This window comes from Priapulus caudatus, unplaced genomic scaffold, assembly GCF_000485595.1.
Source record: "Priapulus caudatus unplaced genomic scaffold, Priapulus_caudatus-5.0.1 Scaffold571, whole genome shotgun sequence".
Classification (NCBI taxonomy): domain Eukaryota; kingdom Metazoa; phylum Priapulida; class Priapulimorpha; order Priapulimorphida; family Priapulidae; genus Priapulus; species Priapulus caudatus.
The window spans coordinates 271,062-282,535 of NW_014577632.1; the positions used below are offsets into that span (position 1 = coordinate 271,062).

General features: G+C 42.5%; 1 long non-coding RNA gene across 2 annotated transcripts; it reads right to left on the reverse strand.

Moving 5' to 3' along the window:
• Nucleotides 1–4,080: 4,080 nt before the first annotated feature.
• On the reverse strand, nucleotides 4,081–5,990 carry LOC106811760. Of its 2 annotated transcripts, none has more exons than XR_001394194.1 (2): nucleotides 5,425–5,990; nucleotides 4,081–4,469 (listed from the first exon to the last, which is right to left on the reverse strand). It is a non-coding gene; the product is annotated as an uncharacterized LOC106811760 (long non-coding RNA). The 2 variants fall into 2 exon arrangements; XR_001394193.1 differs by having other exon boundaries at nucleotides 5,422–5,990.
• Between the last annotated feature and the right edge of the window lie 5,484 nt (nucleotides 5,991–11,474).

The following is an 11,474-nucleotide window of genomic DNA, read 5'->3' on the forward strand; positions in this document are numbered from 1 at the left end:
GAGAGGCAGAAAAGCGGAAGTAGACAGAGAGAGAGAGAGAGAGAGAGAGTGTGTGTGTGTAGTGAGGAGAGGGGGAGAGAAAGAGGGAAAAAGAGAGCTGGAGAGAGAACAAAAGGCCTATTATCCTGTTTATTAAGTTTAGTTATTTGTAAAGCGACCCTCTCGCCGAGCAACTGCGCGCTTCCACGCTCCGCTCCGTGCCAGGCGCTATGCGGCATCGCACTCGCAGTCACTAACACGGTGGTAGAATCCGGCGGGGATTGGGGGATGATCATCGCCCCTGCTCTGAAGGAGGGGATGGTCCTGTACAAATATCTCCACCCCTGAGATTCAAAAAAAAGAGAAAAAAGAGAAGAAGAAGAGTAAGAGGTATCCGATTTACCATCGACATGGTTTATCAGTCGTGGGTTTTAGGTGCTACCAGTCAAATGAGGCTTAGCCCACAGCAGTCGCGCAGATTTACGTAAGATTTGGGCAAAATTGGATTGCACCGAACATATATTATATGTTTCATAAGATTGAGTTCGTTTACATGATTGAGATTTCAGCATAATTTTACGGATTTTACTGCCATTCTACTCTAGCTATCAAACGCAGCTTTTATAATATGCTAGTGTAGGGCTATGCACCGTTTGTCGACTGGCTATGTAGTTATACGTAGTATGGATATAGTACTTGATTCACTCACAAACACACACCGCCACATAACACGTCACACCTCTCTCTCTCGTCTCTCTCGCCACGCACGCACGCAACGGCACGCACACGCACAGCACACAGCAGCAATCACGCACGCTCTCTCTCTCTCTATACACACACACCACCTGCGCGCGCGCGGCGCGGCGGATCACCTCTCGTTTCTCGATCGCGCTCAGTCTCTCTTTCTCTCTCTCTCTCTTCTGTCTCTCTCTCTCTCTCTTCTCCTCGAGTCTTTCTCTCCCTCGATGTCTTTCCTTCTCTCAGGTTCTCTCTCTCTCTTTCTCTTCCTTTCTTCTCCATCTCCTTCTCATCCCTCCCTCTCCCCTCCCTCCTCTCCTCTCTCTCGTCTCTCTCTCTCTTCTCACACACACAAACACACACCACAAGCACACACACACACACACGGTGCTCGGACAGCCTCTCTCTCTCTAGTCTCTCTGAACCACATACCACTCCCTATACGCAAAGTTACGTAAAATTTTAGCTTGATGAATCGCACCTAAAACGGCCGCATGCTGCGTAACGCGAACTCGTACGCCAATTTACTAAATAACTGTCGTTGATAAATCGCCAACTACAGAGCAGTTCGATTTGCGTACCACACAAAATTTACTGCAATAATTTTGCGTACGCAGCTTGAGATCAGAATCTACCCCCGGTTACTCCCCACCGTCAGTGCAAGCGCCACACGGTATCAAGAGTCTACAGTTGCCAGGGCGCGTGTACAGGGGGGGGGGGCGTCCAGTGCCCGCGCGCGGGCCGGGATCAGCTGCGCGCCGGACTCCCCATGCTCGCGCAGAAAACGCATTCTGAGGGTGCCCTTCGCGTGCATCCTAACACCCCCTTTTCGAAATTCTGGTAGCACACTGTCTGCCGGAGCTACCTAAACAGGAGAAGTAGAGACTTAAGTACTTGATCGTCGATTCCATCCAGGGAGCGAGATCAACAGCACGCTCTACAGAGAGACTATCCAGGACGTTGGCATGGTTTACCTCGCAAAGGGTTGGCAGGAGGATATGTGTTTCACGCGCGAGTGATTTGTTGTGTTTGTTGCGTGTTGGTTACTAACCTAACTGAAAAAGTTAGGACGATTGTCATACATAATTTTTAGGATAGGTCAAAATGGGCTAACTTATAATTGATGAGATTTGGTGGTGCATCCGGGAATCGCAATTATTAATTAATTAATTAATTTTCAGATAGATCAGAAATGGGGTAACTTAGAATTTATTACATTTTGAATGGCTGATCCGGTCAAATTAATTATTATATTAAATTTTCAGATAGGCTAGAAATGCGGGTAATTAGAAGTTTCATACATTTTGATGTGATCCGGATCCAAATGCATTATTTAATTTATTAATTTATCATAAAAATGTTCCTACAGTCACAGATTGAGGCTGTCTTGGCGGAGGTCTGCGCGCTCTCCGAGTGCTCATAGTTTGGGCATGTTATCCTGCTCGGTTCGGGTACCAAATGAGGTCGAGGACACACACCGCGCAGACAGATCGTCAACAACATATACAGCACGACTTCTCGAAGCTATAGCCAATGTGCAACGTCCACAGGACCTGTGCGATTGCGTAGCCAATATTACCACGCACGAGGGATGATAAAAAAACGACGCAAAGTCATCCAAGTCAACAGCGATGAGGAAATGACGAAGAAATTAAAAATGGGCTATATGTGGCCGCCAATAGCCCATTTTTAGTAGGAGCAGAGTCTCGCTTCGGCAAGACAACACGGAGAACCTTTCTTCGCCCACACCTACACTTAGCCAAAGCGGGATACGTGAAACTGTAGCCCGATGCATCGAGACCTCTCTGCGTACCGTATCTACGTCGGGGGAAGATCTCCTCTTAGTAAACTAGCCCTTGTCAGGGCTACATTTCTTCCAAGAAATGATTTCTACATTTGCAATACTTCCTTTATCAGGAATTGAAGACATAAAAACGTTACGGTAGTAATCATACATACACATTCATCACTACACATAGACATACTTCATACATACACCAATATAAGGTAATGTATATCTGATATATCGCCGTTAAACACTAATAAAAAAGTACTCTCGGTGTTTCGCTAATTGAAATACAACGACGAATTGCTTGCCTTAGTTTACGTATGGCTATGCTTTATTACGTGCAACTCAATAAACCTTACATCAAAATTAGCGTTTGTAAAAACGTATAATGAATATGGGAAATATTCATGTTAAAAATTGGGTCGCAAATGTGGTGGGTCAAAATTACCACAATGGGTTGAAATTACTAAAAGTGGGTCGACATTGTTGCGTCGAAATTACCAGCTTCGATTGCCAGAATTTACCAGATTAGATGGCCAGTAATTTCGACGCTTAATCATATATACAATGACAACAGCCAACACAACAGCCGCGAGTTATTTTATTTTTAACGGGATATAATCAGATAAACATACGCGATACTGTTAGAGTCTGTAGATCTGCAGTCTTGTGAGCCACTAGCTAGGACTCTAACCAATATGGTATTAACTGGCTTCCTTGCCAATATACAAGCTACGACGCGCGAGTGATGGTGTGTGTAGTTTGCCGAGCAAAACTGGCTTCTTTGCGAGGTGGCTTCTTTGTTTATTTTTATTTATTCGTTACCAACAGCACCAAGTTAACGCGTAATGTTTGTAATATTATATTTCCATCTATGTGTGTTTCATTAATCAGTCATGGTAACGCGCATTGTCTCTGATTTTCAATCACCATTCATATTGTGTGTACGTTTAATTTTGTTTATTTTTATTCATTTGTCATCATGGTAACGCGCATATCGCATTGAATTCAAAACTAAAGTGTTTCATTCTGTGGTTTCTGTGTTATAGATAGATAATGATAAATAACTGCCTAGTGGCACTTGCGTCTTTTCGTGAAAGACGGGAAACAGCATCAGAGCTGGCATGCCCCACTTTCACGAGCTTGAACAAGTTTTCACTATTATTGGAGAGAGCACACGCTGGGAAATCATGCATTTACATTAAAAATCGGAAATCTAGCATTATTTTGTTGATATATACTAATGTCTGCGAACATTAATACATCTTAGGTGAATACAGATAGATAGGTCGAGGGGCAAAGTGCCTTGTGAGGCGCGCACTCAAGCAACCACACGAATAAGGGCAGGCATTTATCATGAAAGTCGGGAAACAACGCCAGAGCTGACATTCCCCATCTTTACAATGTCAACGATTCAAATCTGCTTGCCTGGTTCTTTGTCTAGCTAGCTGACTATACACATACGCATGCATATATATATATATATAGACCGGGTGAGATTTCCCGTGTTGAGTCAAATTAAGCCGCAGGCTCCACTCCTGGTGGTGCCCTTCCGTCAATTCCTTTAAGTTTCAGCTTTGCAACCATACTTCCCCCGGAACCCAAAGACTTTGGTTTCCCGGTAGCTGCCCGCCAAGTCATTGTAGTAACTCCGGCGGATCGCTAGTTGGCATCGTTTATGGTCAGAACTAGGGCGGTATCTGATCACCTTCGAACCTCTGACTTTCGTTCTTGATTAATGAAAACATTCTTGGCAAATGCTTTCGCTGTTGTTCGTCTTGCTACGATCCAAGAATTTCACCTCTAACGCAGCAGTACGAATGCCCCCGTCTGTTCCTCTTAATCATTTCCTCATGTTCCGAAAACCAACAAAATAGAGCAACAAAGATAGACCGGAAGGTAAAGGCCAGGACAGGCAGTAACCATCGCTAGATGGACCACCAGCCTAAGCCCCAGATCCAACCTCATAACCTCATAACCTCATAAGTGATAATCTTCAAAAGTCCTGGAGACTATAACGAAGATGGAGAGAGTGGATCAAGTCGGTAGATCCTCACTGCGGATCGCAGCGGAAAAAGTTGTGAATTTGCTATTTACCAAGGATGAAGGCAGTGAATTCCAATACGGAATGCACAGAGATCAAAAAGCTAACTTAAAGGATCCCTTAGAATTTGTAACATGCCGAAAAATAGTGACACGCTCAATGAGCAGGGTTGCAGCGAACCAGGCTTCATTAAGCAAGAAGGAACGCCAATTTCATCTCACCATGAATAAATTTTATGAAAGTTACTGAGTTTGAGTGAAGAAAGCGACACAAGGAGCAATTCAAACGAGCTCAGACAACATCAGCACTATCCATACTATAGGTTTCTGGAGACGCCATCTCCGCACTTTATGCTGAAGGGTCGCAGTCTAGACGGCAGTTCTGAAGTCTATAGGGAGCCAGGCTTGCGCGTAAGCATATTTCTAATATGGGCAGAACCATAGTTTTGAAGGCTAGGGACCTGAGGTTTAGAGTCACAAAGCTAAGATTACGCCGTAGCATGCCGTAGACGATTCGGGACGCTTTCTTACAAATTGTAAGTCATGTGGCTATTCCAGAACACACAAGATCGGTCCTATCTAAATAAATACACCAAATTCGTTTGTACAATAAGGGTAAGAGATTAGATTTATTGATACAACGAGTAAATGTAAAAGCAAGGTGATTTGATGCGAGTAATGCGAAGAAAATTTTACATATATTCTGCATTGAATGACATACCCGCATGATGTGTGCGCCACTTCTCAGTACGCGAGTAAGGACCCTCTGAGGCTAACTGGTCACTTCTTATTGTAGATGGTGCGGTTACAGGACAGCTCGTCACGCACCAGAGGCGAATGAGAAAGTAGAAGGGTCATTTTCCGCCAACAACCACGAAGCTTTTTAACTGCAACAACATTTATAGATATACGCTATTGAAGCTGGAATTACCGCGGCTGCTGGCACCAGACTTGCCCTCCAATAGATCCTCGTTAAAGGATTTAAAGTGTACTCATTCCAATTACGGGTCCTCGAAAGAGTCCCGTATTGTTATTTATCGTCACTACCTCCCCGTGCCGGGAATGGGTAATTTGCGTGCCTGCTGCCTTCCTTGGATGTGGTAGCCGTTTCTCATGCTCCCTCTCCGGAATCGAACCCTGATTCCCCGTTACCCGTTACGACCATGGTAGGCACATAATCTACCATCGAAAGTTGATAAGGCAGACATTTGAAAGATACGTCGCCGGTGCGAGACCGTGCGATCAGCGCAAGGTTATCCAGAGTCACCAAAAGAACGGGCCGAAACCCGATTGGTTTGGTCTAATAAAAGCGCTCGTCCCGTAAGGTCGGAGCTTGATTGCATGTATTAGCTCTAGAATTACCACAGTTATCCAAGTAGGATAGTAAGATCTAAGGAACCATAACTGATTTAATGGTCCTTTACCACGGCTGTCACTTAATGTTTATTAATGTGTAAATTCTTTTCTGATGCACATATCAACGCGGATTTTTGTTTCCCTACAGATCTCTTGGGTTTCTATGATAAACTAAAAAATTGGAGAGATTTATCGAGAATCGGACATGTACGAACGTCCTAAAGTTAAAGGGATATATTAGACTCTAGGATTTTACTGCATACAACTGTACTTACTGTATAACAAATCGTCTATACCCACACGTATTTGTTACCAGATACCTAATTTGATTGTTATAATTAATTACACATCAACGCTACGAAATTTGCGATGACACCCGCGACCGTGCTGCTACCCTGAAAAAGTTGCGTATTTGCCCATTTATTTTGCACGTTACAGACCGAGGGCTAATCACAAAGGTGCAATTATATTCATACCTAAATGCTATTTAACCGAACGATGTTCATTTTAGGACAAATTTATCCATAATATAACTGAAACTATATGTCGTTTATAAAATATTACAATCCTTTTGCTTTTAAATTAATAAATAAGAAACACCCTCGGTCTTTAGCCCTTGGCTGAAAAGTGGTTTTGCGCAACGTATCAGATCGTGCGCTTTGAGTGGCGCCACCGCCGTTGTAATCAAACTGTAGTCGTTAGTTTTAAAACATTTTTTAATAATATTTCTAATGGTGATTGAACCATGAAACTTTTTATGTAGCGTAATTTTAACCTAAATTAACTGAAAATAACCCTAGAACCTAGAGTAAACGATCCCTTTAAGTTGTGAACTTTTTCATAGGCAATGTATGAGGGTAAATTTTTTTTACCTGTGTTCCTTGGGGAAGATGAATGGGTGTTTTGAGTATTAGGATGGATTCCCTCTACTTTTAAACTCATTCGCGGAATTTTTCAAGATCGGGTAAATGGGGTATGAGGGGTATGGGTTTTATATGGGGTATACTTCGAAAATCAATTCAAAAGTCAGATCCATCATGCCAAAATTCAAATAAAGATAAGATAATGAGTTTTCAAGATAGCCCTCTGATTTTTTAGGAGATAACAGATCTATGTGTGGACTGCCGGGATCTAATGCGAGAAGTTGATGAGATTTTTCATTTCTGAGATATGACTGACATTACCCGGGGTCAGAAATTCACAACTTAAGGAATGTAAAATAGGTGCTCGTTCCCTAAAAAACCGTTGGAAAGCTCCTATTTTTTACACAATTGTAGGAATACGTGCCTTCCACTGCATACTGAGAGTTCAAAGACATCTGACAATTATTATTTGAAACGGGTGGGTTTTATTACCGTTATGTTGCAGTTTCACATAACAAATGTGAATGAATTCATTCATGACGAGATTATCTGCCATATTTATCGACTTTGGGCCCATTTTATAGCTTTTTGAAAGCTCTTTTAAACTGCATGCATTTAATGCACACGTATGGTAATGCTCGGGAGATAGCAAATGAGAAAGATATCTTAAGTTGCAATTTCACATTTATTCACGAATGGGAATTCACAACTTAACGAATGAATTGAGTTCACACCCATGAATTGACATATTGATTGCTTGATTGATTTTTTTCACATATGCAGCCTACGTGAAAACATGTTGCAACATGCTGAAAGGTTATCCGAGTGTTGTATATATGTGTTCTCTTTGTGTAAAGATATTGCAATAGCATGTATGCGTTTTATTAATAGTGTGCATGTGTTGCCTTAGTGAAAACATGTTTAAACATTCGCTGACAATGTATAAACACGATGCATGTGTAAAGGTGTAGCAACTTGTAGTACCAAGTGCAAAAACATGTTTCATGTGTGTTGACTACGAGTGCACGTGTTGCAACATGCAGTAACAATATACCCTCGATCCTAACCGACTCGCAAGATTCACCGGCGATGAATTTCATACCATCGGGCAAATAAACTATTTTGATTTTATTGAATATCCTAAACATCACATATACAGGCCTAAAATCACAGCTTACATGCTCGAACTATACTAGTGAATGAAGAACAAGCATAAAGTTGCAACATGCATTCAGCCGTTGGTTACGGTCGGAGGTTCAGCCGTTGGTTACGGACAAATAACCTGTTTTTTTAAGTTGAACATTACAATACAGTAATACACTAACAACACGCACAATCACGGATTACAAGATCACCGCCTGTTAAAGAGACTAGGTATGCGTTCAGACCTCAGACCCACCGAAGTGTATTGTGGATAAATGAGGAGCTCATTGTGCCGACATGCACTTGGGGAGGAGGAGCCAACCAAATTACGTCAGAGGCACTCGCGGCCCTGATACGCTCACACAGGGGCGTACACCGAAGTGAACGGTTTAGAATCTAAATATAGTGTATAGGCGATAGGTAACAGAGGAAGGTGGAGTGAGATCTGTTTCTGTGTCTTAGTATGTGGCTGTACCAACTCAACTGTACTCTATTTGCTTGTGAGCATTGCCAAGCCCCATTACTACCACTAGTATGCATATATAACCAGTTCAGCGTGTGACGTGTACGTGTTGCTTGCGCAGGAAGATTGTGTAACGTAGCTGTTTGACAAGTCGACGAGACGCCCTCGATCGCACACCGTTACTACAAGTGTCCAGAGCTAGTGGATAATAACTGTCACGGGCGAGCTCAAAGTCATCTTCACTCCCTGTGTCGGGCAGCGTGATGAAAACTTAATAGGCCTACACTTCGTCACCAGCATAGTGTAGCATCATAGCTCTTTTCCGTTTTGGTGTGGTTATGTTTAATGCTATCATCAGATTCTCCAACTTCGCCACCCATTTCGCCCATCTCAGTCCAGTGTTGCCACTGTCCGCGTGCACGGCGAACGCTGGAAATTGTGGTAGGCCGGTTGTCATTCTCTGTTTCCTATTAAATCAGCGTTGAGGTAGGCTCCACCAGCTTTCTGTATCACCAGTGCTCGTACGTAGGCTTCGATCGATATAGCAGGAAAACACAATCACCCTGAGACGTTTCAGTTTCAAATTCAGTTCCTAGAAGTTAGAACAAACGGCTGCGCTGCTCCAACTGGCAATCGCGGGACTGGGTATGCACTTTGACACCGCTTTTCCCGTATAGATGTGCGTTTGCTCCTTCGTTTCAACCATCAAAACCTGTCTCTGGATATCCACTGATCTGTTTTCACCCACCTTTCAGTTCCTCGTCGCCAGAATATAGTGTTTTAATGCTCTTGCCTCTGAACACTCAAGTAAACACGTCTGTTTCTGTTCATCACACAGGCTCAAAGACCCCGTATGTTTTATTCACACCGTGACGTGTTGCACATACAATAGTGTCATAGATCACGTGTTCGTAAACGAATACAGAAAGTAAAGCATAACATACTATAACTACACTACATTGTCGTCGGTTGACATCATCCACCACTGCATGGGATGCCGTTTCAAATGCTCTCCTAGCCTCGAGCAGACAGCCTCTTTCTCTAGGCCGTACCTGTAACCAAGGCACATTTTTGTCAAAATAAATAGTAACTATACCAAATCAACATAAATTAGTATCATTCATTTCCTCCCCTTCAAATGTGTAGGTGGATTTCTCCCATTTAACAATTCTGTCAACCCGAATTAGCGCGATATCAAATTCACAACCCCACTATAATTGGTACCAAACACTTATAACTTACTTCTTATGTAGGCGGGCTATGTCGTTTGAGGTGTTGTATATTTTTGTGCCTGCCGTTGAGAGGAAGAAGTAGTCGTTCTCACCAGCATCTGTCCTCTCACCCAGCTTCGGACGAACGCTCTCAAAGTATATTTGAAACCACTGATGCGACAAAGAAATCAATAATTATTATTTTTGCAATGAAATATCAGTTTTAGACATACAATAGAACATAAATCATTAGACATAATGATTCATATCACAGGAGGAAAAGAAAGAACAACACTTCCTTAATCGCACATGTTAAAATTCTCGCAATCGATACTTATATATACAGCCTCCTTCTTGTTTAGCGCAAAAATGACCAGTTGTGTTGATGCAGTTTTATGCTCTTTTACGCTGATCACGCAATATTCGCGTCCATTCCCCGTTGTTTGCCTTCTGTCGAGCCATTCGTTGACCATCATGTTCATGACAACCCCCAAAAAGAAAGAAAATCATATATCAAACCATTTTTTCCTGTACTAAATATTTTAACACAATATTAAGTGGAATCCTTAGCATGAACACAACCACTATCACATCGTTCGTCCCAAACGTAATATAATCAGTAGTGTACATGTATTTATATCTTGTACCATGCAACGGCTAATTACTGTTCATATGTTAGATGGCCATCTATACATGTTCATCGAAACATTATAACTGCACATTCCATCTAGTTTATATTGATTTATGGAGTTAATTTCAGATAGAAGAAATACTCACCACGGCGCAGGCAGTGCCTTAGCGCAATCACTGCCTCCAGGTAGCTCGTGATGAAGGATAGCTGGCCCTCTGATACTATGCCTCATTGGGCATCCTTTAGTGCATTATCGAAGACTTCCTTGGCGACCCTCAACACCTTCATGCATTAACTCGGCTTTTTCTGTTGCTGGTGGGCTCTGATGTACTTGATTTTTGTAGATTACTTTGTGGCACCTCGGGATGCACCTTTCCTCATGGTCGCCAGGCAGTCCTTCATGTGTATGATGTGTTCATACAAGGTTCTGAAAAACATGAGTCTTTAATTGTTATTATAATTAGCTTCAAATTTCATAACGATGTACATAAAAACACAAAACACAATTTTCAAATTGTGCGGTACATCAGTCAGTATTAAAATGAGACCTATTATCTGTTAACATAGCCGCGTTTTCTGTTACCAGATCGACTCATGATGTGTCACATACCGGTCAGTGCTATACAAGTTGGTGGTGTCCGTGAGGTAGCACAGATATTTCTGGATATTTTTCTGGTAATTTTTCATGGTATGGTTTGTTCAGCGAGTCCACAGTTTCGCAAGCTTTGGAAAAATTGCCTCGTCCTCTCGATGTTCCGTAGGGCACCGATGTTGTGTTTGCTCTTATCCACGAAGAACATATATCGCAGGCCTGCGGCAGTCAATGTACGCGGGCTATAGTACTAGAGCTACATGTTAAAGAAATAAAAGGTGACAATTATAATATAATATTTAACAGAGGAAATAGGGAGGGAATACGTATGGTACCCAGGATGGAATGCAGGCGTGATCGCTGTCATAGCCACCAAAGGATGCTGTATATGCGACCTTGGGATCTGATACACGCGACAGGAAATAGGATGCGGGATATGAGGCTATGGCAAGCCGAATTCGTTCACATAATTATAAGTAATATAGAAACTGTGCGCGCCACGGCAGGCCGTGCCTTCTTATTTATATTTCCTGTCTGCAGCTGTCTAGAGTTGTGTGCAACATGGCAGTAACTGTGGTGTGGCGTGTGTACATGCGTGTGTACATGCGTGTGTATGCTGTGGCTGCACGTGTATATATGTGTGTGTGTGGTGTGTGTGTGTGTTGT